The 21,929-nt window shown below is 37.2% G+C and overlaps 1 protein-coding gene across 9 annotated transcripts in view; it reads left to right on the top strand.

Moving 5' to 3' along the window:
• GRM7 (glutamate metabotropic receptor 7) overlaps positions 1 to 21,929 on the top strand; it is an 820,785-nt gene that overhangs the window by 444,615 nt on the left and 354,241 nt on the right. The gene's annotated exons all lie outside the window — the stretch shown is intronic.

The following is a 21,929-nucleotide window of genomic DNA, read 5'->3' as shown; positions in this document are numbered from 1 at the left end:
CAGATTCTTCTTGTCTGGGAAACTCTTTATCTGTTCTTTAATTTTAAATGATAGTCTTGCTGGGTAGATTAGTCCTTGCCTTTCATCACGTTGAACAAGTTGTGCCAATCCCTTCTGACTGCAAAGTTTCTGTTGAGAAATCAGCTGACAATCTTACGGGAGCTCCCTCGTAAGTTACTAGTTGCCTTTGTCTTGCTGCTTCCAGGACTCTCTCCTTGTCCTTAACCTTTGCCATTTTAATTATAATGTGCCTTGTTGTGGGCCTGTCTGGGTTCATCTTGTTCGGGACTCTCTGTGCTTCCTGGACTTATATGTCCACCTCCCTTGCCAGGTTAGGGTGGTTTTAAGTCATTATTTCTTCAAATACTTTTTCAACCCCTTGCTTTTCCTCTTCTCCAGCACCCGCATGATGTGAATGTTTTTATGCTTGTGTTGTCCCAGAGACCTCCCAAACTATCATCACTTTTTGGGATTCTTTATTCTTTTTGCTACTCCAACTGGGTGCCTTCTGCTACCTTGTCTTCCAAATCACTGATTCAATCCTCTGCTTTATCTAGCAAGCTGGTGTTTACTTCTAGTGCATACTTCATTTTGGTTATTATATTCTTCACTTCTGGCTGGTTCTTTTTTATAGCTTCTGGGTTTTTTGTGCTGTTTTTTTGTTTGTTTGTTTGTTTGTTTGTTTTTTAACACTTACTATCTCTGTGTTGAAGTTCTCACTAAGTTCCTGAGCATCTTAATAACCATTGTTTTGAACTCTGTATCTGGTAGGTTGGTCGCCTCCATTTCATTTAGTTCTCTTTCTGGAGTTTTCTCCTGTTCTTTCATTTGGGACATATTTCTTTGTTTCCTCTCTTTGGCTGTCTCTCTGTGTTTGTTACTATGTATTAGGTAGAACTGCTATGTCTCCCAGTCTTGTCTGGGTGGTCTAATGCAATAGGTGCCCTGTGGGGCCCAGTGGCACAGTCTCCATGGTCACCTGCTCTGGGTGCTCCAGGAATGTCCCTTCTGTGGCTTGTATGTGCTCTCCTATTACAGTGGAGACTTGATTACTATTGGCTTGTCAGTGGGTGGGATTGACCCTCGGTCTGATTATTTGTGGGGTTTGGCTATGTCGACAGCTTAAAGGCTGGCATAGAGGGGGCTTACCCTCCTGAATAGGATTTGCCCATATAGGCTCTAGTGCCTGTTGAGACCACGCTCTGTATGTGCTGCTTGTGGGACTAATTGAGTGGTGCTCTGCTGTGATCTGAAGCAAACCTCCAAGTATGTTTATTCTGGGGCCTCTTGGGAAGGGCTCAGGTGCAGGCCTAGGTCACTCACTGCCTGTGACTGGCCAGGCACTACCTGGTAGGCACTACAAAGAGATCCCTGTTTGATTGCTGCCTATGTTAAACCTGGAGGCATCGGGAAAGGCCATGCTGCAAACTGAGGATGACTGCCATTAGTACCAGGCCTGGGATAACACCACAAAAAGCCAGGACACCAGAGGCTTGCTGCCACCTGCTGGCTCCCGTAAGGTTCAGTCATTGACGAAGCCTCGTGTGGTATGTGAGTTAGGTAAGGCAGCATCTCTGGGAGTCACTAGAGTGGGAAGAGTTATGTTCACCAGGTTAATGTAGATTCTGGTTTGGTGCCAGTGTTGAATCCGGAGCTACTCAGAAACATCTTCAGAGCACACTGAGGCCAGTCATTTCCTGCCTGGGTCCTTGGGACTCTGATAGTTTTCTGAGAAAGAGTGCAATAGGGGTGGGACTGGCTGCTAACCAAGAAAGTGCCTCTGGGGGAGTTAGGTAGTTGGGGGTCCCATTGAATCAGCAGGGTGGAGCTCACTAGGCCAATCAGATTCAGATTTGGCCATTGGGGGAGGGTTCAACACAGGAAAGATGGTGCCCGCCTGCTGGCTGTGGGGAGGAGGACCTCTTCACAGGGAAAACGATGACTGTCTTGTAGCCCTCTCCCCAAAGCCACACACCTCAGTTGGCTCCACGTGCCTCTGACATGCCCCAAGTCACAGTCCCACCACTGCAGCCCAGGGTGAATGCCTGTGAGTATGTGAGTCTGTGAGTCTGTGCGCAGACCCTTCCGGAGCACGTCTAGGTTTCCCACAGCCGTCCGTCCCACCCAGGTGGTTGGAATCCCCACTCTTTTCCCAGCCAGATATTGTGGGGGCTCCTCTTCCTGGCACAGTACTCTAGGCTGGGGAGCCTGGTGTAAGGCTGGGGTCCCTCGCTTCTCTGGTGGGAACCACCACAGCGGAGAAATCCCTCTTGATTCTGAACTGCCGCACAGAGGTTTGTGTCCAGTTTGTTTCTTATCTTCACCCCCTCCTACCAGTCTCAATGCAGCTTCTTCTTTATATCCTTATTTATAAAACTTCTGTTCAGCTAGACTTAAGATGGTTCTCCAGGTTGATTGTTTTGTAATTTAGTTGTAATTTTAATGTGTTCATGGAAGGAAGGAGGTACAGTGTTTATCTACTCTGCCATCTTGGATCTCCACAGTTCTTAAGCATTGTTAATGTTGCCACAACTTCTGGCTTGAGAAAAAGAGCTTTAGAGAAGAATCACTTGTTAAAATGATATACAGTATCTCTGAGTGAAAGCCAAAGGCCATAGTCAACTGAAGGTGTGGAAAATAACATTTCCTCAGATTTCAGAGCACTTACAGAGATTACTTTACGGGTGAAAATTCAATAGATCTAACTTCAAACAAAAATAGGAGAATATCATTTAAAGGAGATTGTGGTCTGTGCAGGGGTTATAGAGATAAATTACATATAAATAACGATAAAATTCAGGTCATGTTTTCCTTGTTTAACAAACATTTATTCAGCACTTACTATGCATTAGGCCATTCCAAAAGCTCATAAAATATTGTCTCCCTCTTATAGAACCTTAGAATCTAGTAGCTAGAGGTATACTTTAGTAAGCAGTGTACTGTGCATATTGATTAGATTAGCAAAAGTACCTTAGCCAAAAGTTTTTGTCTTTTTGAATTCATTCCATTCAAAGAACACTTGGCAGGGTACAAAAAGATTTATCTCTCCTAATAATGAATTTTGTGTCTAATTTATAGAGGGCTGATATTTACTGAATATTTATTACGTATTTTACATGTGTTTAATTCTTGCCTAAACCTTTTAGTTAGGACCTGATATTGAAGGAAGTGAAAATTAGAAGAAGTCTTATAACTTGCTCAAGTTTACATAACAAGTTAAAAGAAGAGTTGGGGTTTGAACTCAGGCTGTCTGAGTTGAGAACCAATACTCTGAACCATTAATCTATTAAACTATTGCCCCATCATTGAAAAGACAAGGCTATGTGCACAGAATGTAAATTTAAAATTATAGATCATATGATAGGAGGGTCATTTAGGAATACTAGGCACTAGGATTTTCTAAACAGTAAATATATGTGAGTATGAGATGTAAGAATCACAGCATTCCTTTACTGTACCCCATTGTCTTGAAATCATAGCCCCCCAGATCAACCCCTCACAAGGTCCATGTCTTACCTCCCTGAGAGGCACTAAAATCAATAATTTGCTATAAGTCACATTGCAATGACCGAGGGACTCGGAGATGATATTTTTCCCTGACTCCCTTGCATGGTGATTTTCAAGACAATCTGTAAGTTTTATTCACTCCAGCTTCAGTTCCTTTTCTTAGGTGGGCCCTCAATCCAGACTTCTAAACTTTCCGAAAAACATAAAACACGTGTAAGTCCTGGAATCTCTAATGTTTCCATAGGATGAAAAGCATACACTCTGCACACAGCTCATCCATCCTTCCAAGTCCAAGACCAACACAGCTTTTACAGTTGGTATAAGAGACTGGATGTTATTTTCTACCTCTAGAGTTTACTGAAGGCAGAACCTATACTGCTCAAGTCTGTTTCCTCATAATAGAGATTCTCAGCCTTTATTTGGCCTCAAAATTACCTACAGACCATTAGGTTGAAGCAGAATCCTTGGATCCCCCCCAGGGTAACTGCCAACTAGGTATGTCAAGGCTAGAGACAAAGAATTTCTGACAAATTCCCAGGTGATGCTGTTGCTATCGGGGGTGGGGGGCAATTACCACATTTTGAGAAACACTGCTGTTTAATTAGTAATATCATGGATGAGATCCTGGACTCCAGAGCAACATTGACTACCTAAATGCCATCCCCACCACTTATGAGGTCTGTGGCTTCGGACAAGTTATTAAACTTCTGGGTACCTGCAATCCCTCATATGTAAAATGTGAAAATAATAACATTCCCAATGGGGTTATTGCAAGGATTAAGTGAATTCACACGTATGAAGTGCTTAAAATAAGACTGGAGCTTAGAAGGTTTATTAAAGTCTGTTGGTTAATAGTATTTATTCATTGTGGTTATTGTACATGGCAGGTACTTAGATGCTCAGTTTATTGGAATTAATATCCATACCTATGATAATGTATCTGACATGTGGCCTCTTTAAGAAGCAGGAGGTACTATGATGTAAGAGGTTACATAGTTTACAGCTCTTTTCAGAAGCTATTTTAGTTGAAATATTTGTTCACAGACTATATGTTGCTGATTGTTTGAATTTTTTGATTATCATATTGATGCACAAACAGAGGCAGACTGTTGCACAGATATTGATGCTGAGAAATAAAGCAAACTCTTGTTATAGGGAAGAAACTCCAAACTGCTGAAATCTCTTCAGCATTCCTTTGTTTTAAAGGTAGGGAAGGACGCTTCCTTCCAGAAATGCTGGGAGAGCTTTGAAATAATTGTGTTGTCACCAGACCATGGCTTGCTTTGGTAACTGGCATTTCTCATGATGATGACTGAAATCTGTCATCTGAATTACTTCACTCTTTTCATCATTTCTTCCTGTGTCCACAATTATGCAGATGCCATGAGTCCCTCATGGCACCTGAGTCCCTCAGCTACAAATTGCATACTGCAAGCAAGGAATGAGAGACTCAAGAATTTGGCGCCCTGATATAGAGGCTGTACCGAAAGGGTTGACTATTTGTCTTAACATAAAATCAGGATATTCACATCAGCAAAGGTTTCTTTTCTCTTTTTCGTGTGAAGTTATTCATATAAAAATATATACATGCCTTCAGTTGCATACTTGCAAAATAATGTCTACTGAAAATAAGAAAAAATGCATACAATGGAATGTGATAAAAAAAATCTAGAAAGTGATTGTTGTAGAGAGAAATTAATCTGCTCTAGAAGTGGCATGTAAATTTTCCATTATAAATGTCCAAGTCTGAACTTGATTTGAACTCATATTATATGAATTTTCCTGTAAAATAATGATAATGATTTCCATTTGTGACTTGGGGAATATGTCTCAGGTCTTCACAATTATTCTGACTCTAACGACTAGGAGACCATTTTTGCAGCTCATTGCAGGTACAATGTCTAACATGTAATAAGTACTTGAATAAATGTCAGTGATTTGATTAGAGTGTATAGGTAGCCACTATAATGGATGAAGAACAACTCTGCTTTCAAATGCTACCCATTTTTCATTCGTGTAGCCATTGGGTGAAGTGGAGACCTGCAGGTGGCTGAGCTAAGATGTGTTCATGCACAGAGTCTCAAAAAAATAAATCAAGTTCAATTTGGAAAAAGTTGTTTATAAATCTTAAAATTGGTGATGTATTAAGGTAAGGTACAGTTGCAGCTTTCAATAAAAGTACAAAGATGTTGTGATTAGCAATATTATTACAAAGAAGTAATTATAGATTATGAATCAAATCATACTCCTCTCCCAAATATATTGACCACAAATTACAAAAACTACAAATTAACAGTTAGCCACTAATTTAGCCATTTATGTACCTAGCAGACTATGGCAGGGCTCTCATTATGTTTTATTTAAATTAGATAACAGTGACCATAGTTGAGTCACAGCTTGCTTATATTATTGTTTTTATCATCCACGATCTGTTTTCCTAGGTGATTTTAATATTGTAGCAGCACTGATTTCAGATTTTAACAACATATTTGTCTGCAAATTGTCTAAACCATATCAACTCCAATGTGTTCCAGCATGAACTGTAGCAATTTTAATAACCCACCTCAGTTTTCTGAATGATGGATTTTCTGAATGATGGATTTTCTGAAATTTTAAGAACCATCAGAAGGTCTTCATGTTTTCAGTCTGTGTAGAAAGTAGATGACATGATTTTCTTCTCTAGAACTAAGTGGAAAGTTGAAACACTAAGAAAAATCTCATGAATTTCATTAGGATTGCTTGTTTGATTTCTCCAGTGAATCACTTCCTTGTGAGAAAAATCATTTTCTGCAGGGGCACTATGAGAACGATTACTCCCAGGAATGTCTAGTTACAACTGTAATGGTGTGGGAGAAAAATAAATATTTTCATTTATTTCTCCTCTGGAAATTGGTAATTATAAGATTCATATTTTCCTCAGTCTCCTTATTCTGGTTCTATTATTAAGAAGGCAATAAAAGCACCCACTGGTAAATGCATCACTGATGAGCTCAGGGCACAACATATATTTCCTTTTTAAAAATATCTTTCCAAATGCTTTGTGATTTTATCATTTAATTTGCATCTATTATCTCTAATCTGATGCTTTCTAGTAAGGTAGGGATTCTAGGTGAATTCTGGTACCACAAAAAATCATAAGTCTAAAACAAGAAAACCTGTATGACAGACCCTACCACCTACTTTGGGACTTTTAACTTCAGCTAAGATCCCATGCTGTACCTAGACTCTCTAAAAGAAACCAGACAAAATGGTCAGGGAGATGGGTTATGGAAGGAAAACACTGTATTAAAAATAAACAGAATATCCACCAGGGAAAAACACCTTTGAGGAACTTTTAGTGTTTTAAGCTTCCCCAAGTTTTCAATCAATCCAGGTCACTTAGTGAAATTGATAAAATGTCATCATAGTTCCAAAGAAGCCTTCAAGTATGTTTAGTGAGAAGGATGGCTCTGAAATTTAAATGGAGTGTTGTTGCTGTAGTGCTATCATAACACATTTAAAAATCTTTTGAGGCTGCCCCTTACAATGCCTTTGGGTTTAAGACAACATGCCTAGACCTCTGTCATATCTTTTATTTCCCTGTGAAAGTGAATATTTGGCACCTACTCTACAGCCATAGATAAATCCAAAAGTGGACTCTTCCACTTTCTGAACCCTTCCTGGTCACTTGTAACATTTGCAGATACGCTAATGAGGTTTGCTTGGGAATGAGTCATTTTTAACTTAGAAAATATTCTCTCCAGTGCCACAAATTAAATTTAAAGTAAATCTCCCTATCATAGACCCATCCAGATTGGCAAGGAATGAGTTCCTATTTTAAGTAAGTATGCCAAGCATGCCATATTTTTGCCATTGTTGTTTGGAGATCTGCAGTATCCAAACATCCCAACAGCCCATTTTGTTCAAGGGTTTCCATAAACCCTTCTGACCAAATGTGAACTGAACACAGAGGAATAAAAGCGAAACACAACCCTTCTTTGCCTTTCGTCTTCCTATCTTCACCATTTCTATCTCTTATCCACCTCTTTTCAGTCATAATAGTTTGGACTTCTTAACCTGAGGCCTATGTATCCCTTCCACCTGTTATTTGTTACAAAGTCCTTGAAGTGCTTCTTTGATAGTGTCCCTTGGGTTTATTCTTTCCTCTCCACTTCTTCCACTTTAATTCTGGTCTTATAGCTAAAAATTAGCGTGGGCTTGTAGCAATACACTGTGCTTACTGCTTTTCATACACACTCGCATTTAGTCCTTACAAAAAACCCTGAAAGGTCATTATTCTTATTTTGCAGAAAAGGAAATTGAGGCTCTGATTGATCAAGAGTATAGGGAATGACCTTGTCATAAGATCCCTCAAATAACTAAATCTGTATAATTCTGTGTGATGGTAATGGGCTCTACACAGCCCCTGAGGTCCACACCTTCAGCGCTCTAATCTAAACTTCAGGCAATCAGACTCTAAGCAGTGACTTTTTTTCAGCCTGGTTAGTCTCTTGTTTAGTAACTTTTTGATTCTTCCATTTGAGTTCAATTTTCCACTCAGTCTGGTGTTCTAGACCATATTACCAGGGACTCTGTTTTCTATGTTAAGACTTAGAGTCCCAGTGTTTGCTGATGCTAACTAATCCTTTTCTCTAACTAAGTCGGTCTCCTTCAAAGTTCACAGGCCCAACCACACCAGAATTGCTATTTCTACTCTCATCTCTAATTCACTCCTTTTGTTTTTTCTTTCCCACAACTAGTTCCTTACTTATAGTTGTTCCTTCACATCAGCTGAAACATTTTCTCTTCTGTATTTCCCTCAAGGTCCAGTTAAATATTCATACCATCTTCCAGCATCCCTTATTCCTTTGGTCTCTCTATTAGTTGGGATAATGATAGCTGCTCCAGAAATAGACCCCCAAATACATAAAGTTGCAAATATAATAGAAGCGTACACGTGTATCCATAATCAGCAGGTGACGTTTGTCCGCACAGTGATTCTAGGGCCCAAACTCCACTCACCACATGGCTCCTCTGTCCCTCAGAGAGGGCTCCTCCTATACCAGCAGCAGCAGCATCTCCTGAGAACTTACTAGAGGTGTGAATTATAAGGCTTCATCCCACACGTACTGAGTCAGAAACTATGGGGCTGGGCCCAGAAACCTGTGTTTGCCCAAGTCCTCCAGGTGAATCTGATGCACGCGAGAGTTTGAGCATCACTACGCTACAGCCTTATTCTAGTCATCGTGTCCAGCTGCGGACATTCAGAGACTGCAGGTGAGAGTCACATGCTTCTTCGAGGCATCGTTCCCGAAGCGAGGCACATCACTTCCGTGCATACCGTACTGATGAATGCTGATTGAATGGCCGTTCTTAATGCAGGGGGTGTGAAATGCAGTCTCTGGAGTCCTCATCTCAATAAAATATAGGTAGACAAATGTAAGTGGAGTCCTTTTAAGAAACTGTCTTCCATCCCCTGATTTTCATAAATTATGCTTCAGAATGCAGTCGGACAGGTTCTTACAGTTTGTTTCAGTGTTTCTGTCAGCTTAATTCTTCACAGTGAACAGTTTTATTCTTTCCTCCCCTTCATGTAGTTTGACTTTCTTCATTATTTACTCGATTACCATTTGACATAAATGTCTTTCTCTGTTCATTCAGAGACTGGCCAATGCAAACTTTCAGCTGCAGGTTGCTGCAATATGTCAGCTGATTTTCTATTAGCATGAAAGTGGTCCAGCTGATGGGCTTGTCCTGCAGAACTCAGGACAGAATGGCTAAGTGTTCCTCACGTAGAGTGTAAACAGTTCTAATTTTGAGTTTGTCTTTTCCGCATGTATTCTGCATTGATATTCATTGACACTCAAGTCCTTAAGGTATTCAGGGACAGGAGGGGGCATTTTTTAACTCATGATATCAAAGTAGATGAAATGCAACTTCCCTGTGTGCCCCAGCTCTGTGTAACTTAAGTTGAGTTCAGTACTATAGGTCCAGCCCTTGGGGAACATTCTGTACTATAGGGAATGACCAAGTCATTATTGGACCAGATATATCTATTTGTTATCTATCCCCCAATATAAAACAACCTTTCTCCCTATAACATGATTCAAAACAAGTCTGTTTTGAGCCGATTGTATATGTAACTGTTGCATGTGTAGATGAAATACTCAAATATCAATTTATGTGCTTTACTAATTTTATTCTACACACATTTAATTCATATAATGAATGACACATTCATTCAGAATTATTCTTCTATTTCTTTTCATAAAACAGTTATGTTCAAATGTTTTGTAAGCATCTTTAAGCCCAGTTGTTGATTTTTGTCATCTCTAGACCTAATTTTTGAATCATCTTGTCGTTTTCCAGAGCATGTTATCATGACTTCTACCTATATTGTTGGAAATCTGTGTATGAGGCCATAGGTGAAATTGTTGACTTAGCACAAGTACCCAATAACAAAACATAAGGACAATGTTATTTTGTGTTGTTAAAAAGTTTATTCTTTCAGTACTCAGTGTTCCTTGGAATAGTAACCATGTACTGCACTGCTTTCTAAAATGACTTAGAAAAAGTTATTTTTAAGGTCACTGATACTTATCCCTTTTAGCTCATATCACCAACAGTAATCCATGACTACATGTTACATTTCTTTGGCTTTTTTTCTTCTGCTTTTAATGTAACTTTGTAATACTCCAGACCAACATTGGTTGAGATTATTACAGGTTAGAGTCTTTCCTGATGATGTTCTGATATTTCAAACATAGTAAACCAGATGATGCCCAGTGATATGAACAATTTTATATGGATTTCATTATAAGCAAACTCCCTTCATTGTAAGCCATAAAAGTAAAACACAATATATAATCAGCTGATAAAATTTGAGGAGTAATCTCTGATGTCTGTAGGACATTGGACTAAGTAAGATCTCACCATTGAAGACACGTGACCTCATTTTTTCTTATGTCAACACTGTGAGATAGACGTTTGCATTCCTATTGGTTATGAGGATGTTGAAACTTTGAAATGTAAGTGATTTTCACAGAGTTCCCAGTTAGTAAAGGATAGAGCCAGGATTCAGATCCAAGGTTGGTCTTATTCTAAAGCCCGTACTATTTATCTCTTCTCATAGAAAGACTATCTTAATGCAAACAGCCTCCTTGTTTCATCAGGGGAAGTTGGCATTTCCTCCAACTGTCACTGGGTATCAGAGCAGATAGAAGACATGCATCTTGTGTCCTGGGAGACTTAAAATGCACCAAGGGCTCCATGCTGTCCTTGCACTACCATTAGTTTCCTTTGCCCCCAAAATTTGCTTGGCTGTTTTGTAAACTGACCCAGCCCTCCCCCGCCACACATACACACCATTATAAAAATAACATCTTTATATTCTCGTAGCCCCATTGAAGCTGTGATTCATACTGTCTAAACAGGCAAAGACAAGTAACAAGGAAGTTGTTTTTACATATGTCTTCAAAGGATACATGGGGCATGCAGTTTGTGAAGCTCGTGGTGCTGCTGTCCCCAATTCTTTCCAGTTTCCTTTCACACCAAACACTTCAGAACTTCTTAATTACCAAGACTTTTCCAAGAGTATCCTCCTACCCAGCCCCATAAGACTTTCATTTCTCTTTAACTTGAAGTCTCCAACTTGCAGTCCCTACGGACATGTTTCCTTTCCCAGAGTTCTATAAAAATACTGAAATAATATTTAAAAGCCAGAGATTTCCCATATATGACTATCAGATGGCATCTTTTACAATAAAGTCAGAATGCCTTGGTGCACTGCTGTTTCCTTAGCTAGTGATTACAGCTGAATTGCATCCAGTAGCAGAGAATGTCACCTGTGGTCAGGACACACATCGTCCCCAACACCAGCGCAGCGCAGCCCTGTCCTTTATGGTCTTTTTGATATTCAAGGCTAACTGGTCACCATGCAGCCTAGCTTTTGCACTCTCATCCCCCGCCCCCATAAATAGCAAACCTTTCTCTGTGTTCATGTCTTTATCAAAAGTGGGAAATTAAAAGGCTGGCCAAGAAGATTGCAGGTAATAAGAAAATGAGTAATTTGTGGCTGTGAAAAACTATCATTTCCAATCTCATAAACCAACACTCTGACTATTTAATTCATGTCTGTTACCTGCATGTGACATTATGACCTCAAATATAGATCTATATAATGTTTTGCGACATTCGTCTCTTCCTCCTCATCCTTTGCTCCAGTCCTCCAACCTAGTCTAAGATTACATATTACGAACAACTTTCCTTGGAGGACTGAAAGTTGAAAATCAGATTAGAAATTTAGCGATGCCGTTTGGAGAGCTCAGGGAAGGTGGCAAATCTATAAAGACCCCCAGGAGTAAAAAGGAGAGATTTTTCATATGTGGGGGCATATGATTCTAGAGTCCAAGTGATGGTAAGTACCTCAGGTTATCACCAGAAGTTCAGTTAATTAGGACAACAAATGAGAATGCACAGATTGAGTCCCAGTAGGTCATCGCCCATAGTCAATGAATTTACAACTGATATTCTAAACAGTTGAAGATACTCAATAATCACCTGGACCAGTTTCCTAAGTATCTTTCATAAAACACTAGTGTTGCAAATCTCTGAACCAAAAGGATTCTATGGCCAAATAAATATGGAAAATGTATTTTATGTTTTTGTTTTTTTCTCGAAGATTCTCAATGTTTTCATAGTATAAAGGCTCTGCAAAGTCCCACAATTAAGAAACAAATTTAACAACCCAGTGCTTTGAAAATTTATTTCATCATGAAACTCATTTTGCAATGGCATTTTTTGTGTGTGTGTGGAATTAAAGTATAAACTAATGCCTTTTGTGATAAGCGTCTTTATTGAATACAGATTATTTTTATAGGTCACTGTCCCATTTTATTATTTCTTTATATTTATGAGCTTGCCCATCACTATAATGTGCAAATTCTTTTTAAACTTGAAGTTAGAGAAGTTCCTTAGGTCTGTGTGTCTTTTATTTTAAAAGGACTTTGCCTTTAACATTTTATTCTGTGCGTGTGTGTCTGTGTGTGTGTTGTAGTTTTATACTTAAGTTTTTCTTTCTATTACGTTGGAGCAAAAGTCATTGCAGTTTAAAAGGTTAAAAATAATTGCAAAAACCGCAATGACTTTTGCACCAACCTAATATTAGCTTCTCCCTAAAAATCACCTGAACTGTATTCCCTTTGAATGTCTCTATCCAGGGGGCATGCCTTTCTGCTCTCTGACTTGCTTTGTTGTAACCCAGTTTCTTTAAGGAGACTTTGCATTCTCATGAGTTCAGCACCTGGCACACAATAGGCGTGAAAAAAAAGTTTGTGGAATGATAGTGAGCAGAGTAGAAACTTCATGATGAGCAAGGCACTCACCTCTGTGATTCTTGTTATTTTTCCCATTATTGACTATTTCTTCCTTTTTGTAGACTTCAATCTCAAACAGGCATTCTCCTTGAGGTTTCTTGTAGTCACCGAGCAGTGAGTCAGTCATCAAGGCAATTAAGGCCTTTATCAGTTACTGAGCATGTTAGCAGACATCAATTGTCAGGAGAAATCTGGCTGTTGATAGAAAAATGTTTTACCATGATTAATGTTCCCTCTGATGTTCGGGAAAACTCCTTTTTATCCTGAGATTTCAATTGCACAATATTGGCCAGCAGGAAGGTGCCTTTATGTGCACGCGCCACACGGGCGCACTCACAGAGTGAGAGGGAGAGAATAGATTAATTAATGAATATAAGGCTTTGGATCAACCCAGATGTGCTTATTCACAAGGTATTTTTACCAGGAATGAGAGTGACATCAGCACATATGCAGAGAAAAAAAAAGAAAGAAAAAAGAAAAAAAGAGTGAAATCTTCATGCATTTAGATTATTTGAAAAAAAAAAAAAAAAAAAAAAAAAAAACATTAGGAAGCAGTGTTGTGTTTTGTTTGTTTGTTTTGTTTTGTTTTTTGGTCATAGATTCGAAATATTTTCCTAATATTGCTGCTCACTAATATCTTTTCATCCAGTTTGTTTATTTACCTCACTTCAGGAATTCAAGTCCATCTATAACAAATAATATTCTAACCAAGCAAGTGGGGTTTGTTAAACCATTTTTCCACGTAAGTCAGTAAAGTTGTGACTGGACTGCAGGCTATTTTTACTAATGTGTGATGTTTCGTGGTTGGACAAAATGTCATGATGACTTGCAGGGCTGGAGATATTTGGGCTGATTATGGGTAAATAATCGTCAAAAGGTGGTAAAATTTATGCATAGCACACTAGATGGAACAAAATCACTGGTCTCTAAATTTCTTTCTTTTCTTATTAAATTTCCCTTTTCTATAAGATCCTGTATTTTGAAAGATCAAACATTCTCTGCATTCACGTTTAAAGACAATCCTAACTTGAGCATGATTTCGAGGAGTTCTGAAACTCTATCTAACCACTTGTGTTTGTTTTTATGGTGTCTCAAAATTCCATCCTAAAAAGGGGGAACACCTTTTTAATGAGGTCAATGACCAATTGAACTAACTTCCAAGTGACATGATATAACCAGTGTTACTGGTTACTTGTTTGATTATTCACTTATTTTATTTTATTGATGTATTTTTTATCCTCTGACCCAAGCAGAGATTTGGCATTCTAAACAATCAGTTCAGACTAATAAATAATAAGTACATGTTTTTAACTAGGATTTCTTTTTCATTTTGAAAGTAGATTTCAGAATTTCATCAGTAGCTAGCTCTACACTATGCATTTACGTTATCTTGAATTCTGAATACCAACCAATTAAAATTCTAAATCTGAATCTAAAGTCACTCAGAGCCATTCTTGTTTTTTTTTTTTCCTCCCCAACCATATTCTATTACATTCCAGTTCCCTCTTGACCCCTCTTGTCTGGCTATTTCCTGTGCATGATTTCATTTCTGTTCTTTGTATTTGGCTTCACTATTTCATTGTCATGTTTTCTAAATCATGCTGACTAATATCCACTTCTCTGTTTTATTGTGGTTCCAGTCAACCCCTCTAGGCTACCTTGTCCTGTTTCTGGAATCTAGGAAACTACTCAAGAATGTCTGCATTCTTGGGTGTTCTGTGGTTGCACACAACAGAAACCAGTGCACGCTAATTTAAGAAAAAAAAGTATATTAGAAGTATATGGCTCATAGATTTGGGAAGAAAAACTCCAAAAGGACAGAAAATAGGGTGGCTCATAAGATTAGGAACTACTGGATATTTTATCAGGGTTGCTGATACACACCTGGCCCCAAATGGATTCTCAAAAACTTATGCTCAAGGAAAGAAGTGAGATTTGGGGTCCAGAATTAACTGAGATTGGAAACTATAGAATTGGAGGTTCTCTAGGAAGGATTTTTACTGATTCTAAGGGTTAAAGAGGCTCTAACCATCAGGCACACATCAGACCTGTGTTTGACAACTCAGTGAGTCAGTCTTAAGTCTCAGCTTTGATCGTAGTGGTATTACAACACTTGCCTATAGCATAGAGGTCTGAGAGATGAAAGAGTAAAACTAGAGATGGAGAACTATATAATGCCATTGTATTTGAAATGCCCTTTTAAAATAGTAATTTTCGAACCATTTGTAACAGCATGATTAAAGTGCATGGGGAGGTAGGTGAGTGAAAGTTGAAACTGTATTATCAGCAGTCCAGTAGGAAGTGAGGAACAAAGTAACAGTAATTATTTGGAACAATTTTTAAACACATCATAGCAGGTTCCCATTATTAAAGCTATATTCTAGTTTTTTTAAAAAATCTATCATCAGATATTAGTGAGTTTAAATATATATGTAATTTTTGTCAAAAAATGGGACAAAATGACTATGCTTGAAAATAATCATCCTTTTGTCATTATCTCAGCAGAATTTGAAAGTAATATTGATGTGAGATGTAAAATTTTAAAGAAACATTGGGAAAATATTTCTCTTTATTTCACAGCCAATTATTTTAAATTCAATCTAGTCCCTATGTAGACTGCCTCTCATGTGCTAGCTTATGCATCTGCTCTAATTAATAGACATGATGATATCTACCACTATTGATCTATCACAACTGCTCTTTAGTTGTCAAACTCAGTGAAACAATAATTGATGACTGTTTCCTTAGAAAGTTCTCTGTGGGTAATGTATATAATAGACCTAAAGTTATACTCCTGAGTTCATGTGATGAGTAATGGAAACATGTATTAATTGAGATATCAATTCTCCTGCTTGCTACTTGAATAAGATCCATGAGGTCACTTCATTCCAAGTTTTAGTTTCCTATATTTGAAAATAAGGGTAGTGATACGATATAGCTCACAAAGTCATTATGATGTTAAATGCCAGCAAGGCAAAGTTGAAAAAAGCCCTGTTTGCTACGTTACCATAATCCCATGACTTGTCCTGCACTAACCCTTGAGGAGGTTATGACCTAACAAATGGTCACCAAAAAATAATAGAGATCAAGATAAAGATAGAGAAAATCTACTTTATTTGCCACTTGGACTAACCTGCCCAGAGGAGTAAGGTGTGCAGCCTATGAACGCTATTTAATAACTGAAGTCCTGAGAGACCTTATAAATCCCCGCATCCTTCAAACTTCCTCCTTGCCCATGTACTAAAATTTTCCTCATAATTCTTTCAAACCAGAACACCAACAACATTTCATGATAGTAATTTGCAAAGCATATTTTTCTCCACATAAAATTAACAGAAGGTGTGTAATGAACATTTCATTTTCCGCTACATGCCATTTCCTTGTTCTTAGTAACAGTGCCTCTGTTTTTTTTTTTGGGGGGGGGGATCATTCCTCAAAAGTAACCAGTAGCGTGTAGTGGTGTCTAACCAGCACCTCTTTATTTTAGCTTAAACATATAGTGAAATCTTACATAGTTTTAAATTTTACATATGTGTGTGTGTGTATGTGTGTGTGGTGTGTGTGTATATATATATATATTTAAACCACGTATATCATTTCTATAATTTTTGTCATCCAACATTATTTGTCAGGGATACACTATGTTTCAGAGATTTAATAAATCTGAATTCATGTAATTCCAGTTTATTCATTTTCATTATGGCTTACGAAGTTTGACGATTGAGTTCGCGAATTTACCATCATGGGTACCACATTGGCAGCACTGTACAAACAGTTCGGTAAGGTTTCATAATGTCACTCTGCTCGTGTCGACATGTGACAGTGTCTTGCTGAGTGATGTTCATTATTGTTGTTGTGTGTTTTTGTGTGCCATCGCGAAAATGTCTGAGCTTGAATTAGAGCAACAAATAATCATTAAATTTCTTGTTAAACTTGGCAAGAGTGGAAGTGAAATCAGGGACATGTTAGTCCAAGTTAATGGGGATAATGCCATGAAATAAATGGCAGTGTACAAATGGATTAAATGTTTTTCTGAGGGGAGAGAATGTGTCACAGATAAAGAGAGGTCAAAGTGGCCAGTACGAGCAAAACTGACGAAAACATTGCAAAAATTCATCAAATTGTATGTCAAAATTGTCAGCTGACTGTGAGAAGCATAGCAGACCAAGTAAACATTGATAGGGAAACAGGAAAATTTTAACTGAAAATCTTGGCATGAGAAAGGTGTGTGCAAAAATGGTCCCGAAGGAGCTCACCAATGAACAAAAGCAAAGGAGAGACAAAGTTTGCCAAGAGCTTTCAGAGAGGCAAGACAATGTACTGGGCCGTGTTATCACTGGTGATGAAACATGGGACCCTGAAACAAAGTGTCAAAGTGCACAATGCAAGTCAGCCAATTCTCCATGACCAAAAAAGTTCCGTCAGTCCAAATCAAGAGTCAAAATGATGTCACTAAACTTTTTTGATATCAGAGGGATTATTCATTATGAATTTGTACCAAACTGGACAAACATTTAAGCAAGTTTACTATTTGGAAGTGCTGAAATGGCTGCATGCAAAAAGTTAGACAAAAACAACCTGAACTTTTTGCTAACAATTCATGGCTCTTGAATCACAACAATGCACCAGCTCACACGACACTGTCTATGAAGCAGTTTTTAGCTAGTAAACAAATAACTGTATTGGAACACCCTCCCTACTCACCTGATCTGACCCCCAATGACTTCTTTCTTTACCCGAAGATAAAAGAAATATCAAAACGAAGACATTTTGATGACATTCAGCACATCAAGGGTAATACGATGACAGCTCTGATGGCCATTCCAGAAAAAGAGTTCCAGACAGAATTGCTTTGAAGGGTGGACTAGGCAATGGCCTCAGTAACATAGCTTCACAAGGGGAGTACTTCGAAGGTGATCATAGTGATATTCAGCAATTAAGTATGTGGCACTTTTTCCAGGATTAGTTCGCAAACCTAATTGTCAGACCTTATATAGATGATGTATCATAGAAATGCACACTTGAAACCTATGTAATTTTACTAACTACTGTCACCCCAATACATTTAATTCAACAAAAAGGAAAGAAAAAAAAAGTATGCTTACTTCACACTCCATAATGATTAATTCAAGGAAAAGATAAAACACTATTATTGATTTTTAAAATCGAAATCACTAAAACAGCCTAATTTGTCCAAATATCCATCACTATTATGTAAATTTAAATTCTTATACAAAAAATATATTCTAAGCTAGCAATTAATGTAAGAAGGATTTTGTTTTCCTGTAAGGGTCTAGTACATTTGCAGTTATTAGGAGTTTGGTTTCCTTACATGTATGAATTTGGTAAATATTTTATTTCATAAGCACTTACTTATCTCATCAAATGAATCAGAACAAAGTCCCTATAACTTAAGAGACAATAAATTAATCTATTAATACTTTCCACAGTTGAGAAAATACTTTTCTGATCACAGGCACACAGAAACATAGATTGTTTTACAGCTCAGTCACAAGACAGAAGTAAATATAAATCTCAAACTACTCACTGGTCTAGATCTCAAACAACTATTTTTCTTCCTAGTGTGCATGAAATTCTTAATTGATGTAAGTTCACTAGCAGACACAAATGAAAAAGGCTAACAAACCGGATTCTGTTTTCTCTCAGTCACCAAAGGATCAGATCATAAAGTCAAATATACAGTTTTAACTGCTACACACAGAAATAATTTAACACACAGAAATAATTTAACTGCTACACACAGAAATAATTTAACAAGAGAACGGGGTGGCAGTTGGGGCTAGGGGGATGGAACTAGAGGAAAAGAACCAGAAGGCCAGCAAAGCCATTTGGAATTCACTCTGAGACCCATGAGATGATATATGTGAGCTTAGAAGCACAGAAAGTATACACTCTGTCAACACAATTTACTTGTTTCTGTAAAGTGAGTTTTGTTAAACACCTTGGTTGATGAACTCCAAAGTTGTTAAAGTCTAATTCTCAAAAGATTAAAAATCATGATTGCATGAAATACACACACACACACACAAAAAAAAAAAAAAAGCTGAGAGGCAAAAACTGTCAACTGTTAATTCATATTTCTATACTTAACTAAGGTTTCTATAAAGAGTATAGGCAAAATGAGAGCAATTTTAGACAAATATCACTATTCCTATAACTTTGTTGAAATCAATGCTAAAGGCTAGTCATTAAAACACGCAACATAATATATAGATGATGTATTACAGAATTGTACACTTGATATCTATGTGACTTTATTAACTATTGTCACCCTAATAAACTTTAATTAAAAAAAAGAATAAAAATTGATTATCTTAGAATAGCAAAAACAAAATTATCAAAAGGAAAATTCACCAGGATATATAAGAATCTCAATCTCTCACTCTCTCTGGCAAACCTGATAAAATTACATGGCAAAATTAAAACAAACAATCGTGGTGGGACATTATATCACACCTTTCTCAGAAATGTACAGATTAAATAGACTGATATCTACTAATGGTAAAGAAAATTTGAATGGTGCAATTAACAAGCTTTACATCCAACATATGTAGAGCCCAACTTTTAACAATATACATAGAGCCCAACTTTTAACAATTGGAGAATACTCTTTCTTATCAATTATGAGTGGATAATCAACAGAAAAACAAATAAAGAATATGGACAGTCTGTTCACAGAAGAGGAAATTAGAATAGCAAATAATCATATGAAAAGTATACTAATCAGGGCAATGCAAGGTTGTATACTAATGATTTTGCCCATCAGATGGGTAAAAATATAAAAATCTAATAATTGTTGGTGACAACATAAAATAAGAGGAACTTTGACTCCTCCCTCTTACACTCTGATAACCACTAAACTGTTGTCTGTGTCTATGAGTTTTTGTTTCTTTGTTTATCTTGTTCCTTTATTGCCTTCAGTTTTATATCCCACATATGAATTAAGTCAGACGGTTCTCAAATTTTTGTCTGGCTTACTTTGTTTAGCATAATAATCTCAAGATCCATCGATGTTGTTGCAAATGCCAGTATTTCATCTTTTCTTATGGCAGAGTAGTATTCCATTGTGTATATATACTACATCTTCTTTATTGAATCATCTATCGAAGGGCACTTTGGTTCTTTCCATGTCTTGGCCACTGAAAATAATTCTGTAATGAATATCTTTATGGATAAATGTTTTCAGATTTTTGGGGTAGATACTCAGGAAAGGGATTGGTGGGTCATATGAGAATTATATTCTTACTTTTTTGAGGAACCTCCACACTGCCTTCCATAGTGGCTGTACCAATTTACATTCCCACCAATAGTGGTTCCTTTTTCACCACAGCCTCTCCAACACTTGTTATTATTTGTTTTGACGATAGCCATTCTAACAGGTGTGAGGTGGTATCTCACTGTGGGTTTGATTTGCATTTCCCTAATAGCTAGTGAAGTTGAGTATCTTTCATGTATCTGTTGGCCATTTGTATGTCTTCTTGGGAGAAGTGTCTGTTCAAGTCCTCTGCCTATTTTTTAATTGTATTGTTTGTTTTTTTGTTGTTGAGTTGTACAAGTTATTTATATATTTTGGATATTAGACCCTTATTGGAGGGATTGTTTGCAAATATCTTCTCCTATTTGGTTGGTTGCCTCTGTGTTTTGTTTATGTATTTTTTTACTGTGCAGAAGCTTTCTGGTTTGGTATAGTCCCATTCATTTATTTTAGTTTTCACTTCCCTTGCCTTTGAATTCAAATTTATAATGTCTTTTATGTACCCAAGGTCCATAAGTTTAGTACCTATGCTTTCTTCTATGCAGTTATTGTTTCAGGTCTTATGTTTAGGTCTGTGATCCATTTTTTAGTTAATTTTGGTGTATGGTGACAGATAGCAGTCTAGTTTCTTTCTTTTGTGTGTGGCTTTCCAATTTTCCCAACACCATTTATTGAATAGGCTTTCTTTTCTCCATTGTATATTTTTGGTTCCTTTGTCAAAAATTATCTGCCCAGCCTCTCAGCATCTTTGATGATATTATTTCACAGTTCTAACTCTTCTATTGTTGGTGATTGGTTTGCTGTCATTTTTTAAAATTTTATTTTTAAAATAATCTACTATTCTTTCTGATTGTCTTTAAGGTATCCCCAATCATGCTTTTTTAATTCTCTGTGATTTTTCTATGATAAAGACATATGTGATTTATTTGTATGAATTAGTGTGCTCTTTGAAATTGAAATTATATTATATAAAGGCATATTATATAAAGGCAAGTAAAACCTCAATCATTTTCTCTTTGAATGTTGAGTCTCTAGTCTTCTCTCTAATTTCATCTTTTGGAAGTACTTCACAAATTCACCATCTCTATGCCTGCTAGCGTGACTTTACTTTTTTCTTTTGTTTACCTCTTTGTGCTACATTTTGTGAAATTTCCTCAAACTATCTTCCAGTTTACTGATTATTTCTTTGTCTATATCTAATCTGATATCTTACCCTTTATTTTGGGTTGCTTTATTTAAATACATTTCATTATCTGTATTTGTCTTTTCTGATAACCTGACATTTCTCCCTTTAGTGTGTCTGTCTTTCTGAGTCCCCACAGTATTCTGTTTTTTTTAAAATTATTATTGTATTTGTACTCTCTTTTATCTCCTTAATTGTTTAAGTCCCTTATATAATAGCCTTTTTCACATGGCATTATAACCTGATTCATTGAGAACTAACTTATCTGTTTGTTCTCTCCATTGACTCTCACTCTATTTACATGGTTTATAATTTTTGCTTGCAAACTTATCTTTGGTAAGGACTGCTCTTTGTATGTAGGGCTGGGCGGTCTTGCCCTGTAGAAGTGTGGCTACAGAGAGAATGTAATTTGCTAGAAGATTGAGTATTTCATCAGTCTAGAACCAGATTTCATGTTAAATTTTTCAGTGTGAAAATCTCACACTATACTAGTAGAGTGAGTTTAGTCTACAAAACAGTATGTGATGCAAGCTTGAGATTGAGATGTTTTTCTTTTGTTAATTTTTTGGACTTGTGGCGCCAAATTATTTTTTAACTGTAATGTGGGGAA

Source organism: Rhinolophus sinicus, linkage group LG10, assembly GCF_036562045.2.
Source record: "Rhinolophus sinicus isolate RSC01 linkage group LG10, ASM3656204v1, whole genome shotgun sequence".
NCBI lineage: Eukaryota > Metazoa > Chordata > Mammalia > Chiroptera > Rhinolophidae > Rhinolophus > Rhinolophus sinicus.
The sequence above is the reverse complement of the archived record's forward strand: the minus strand, read 5'-3'. Positions and strand labels throughout refer to the sequence as shown.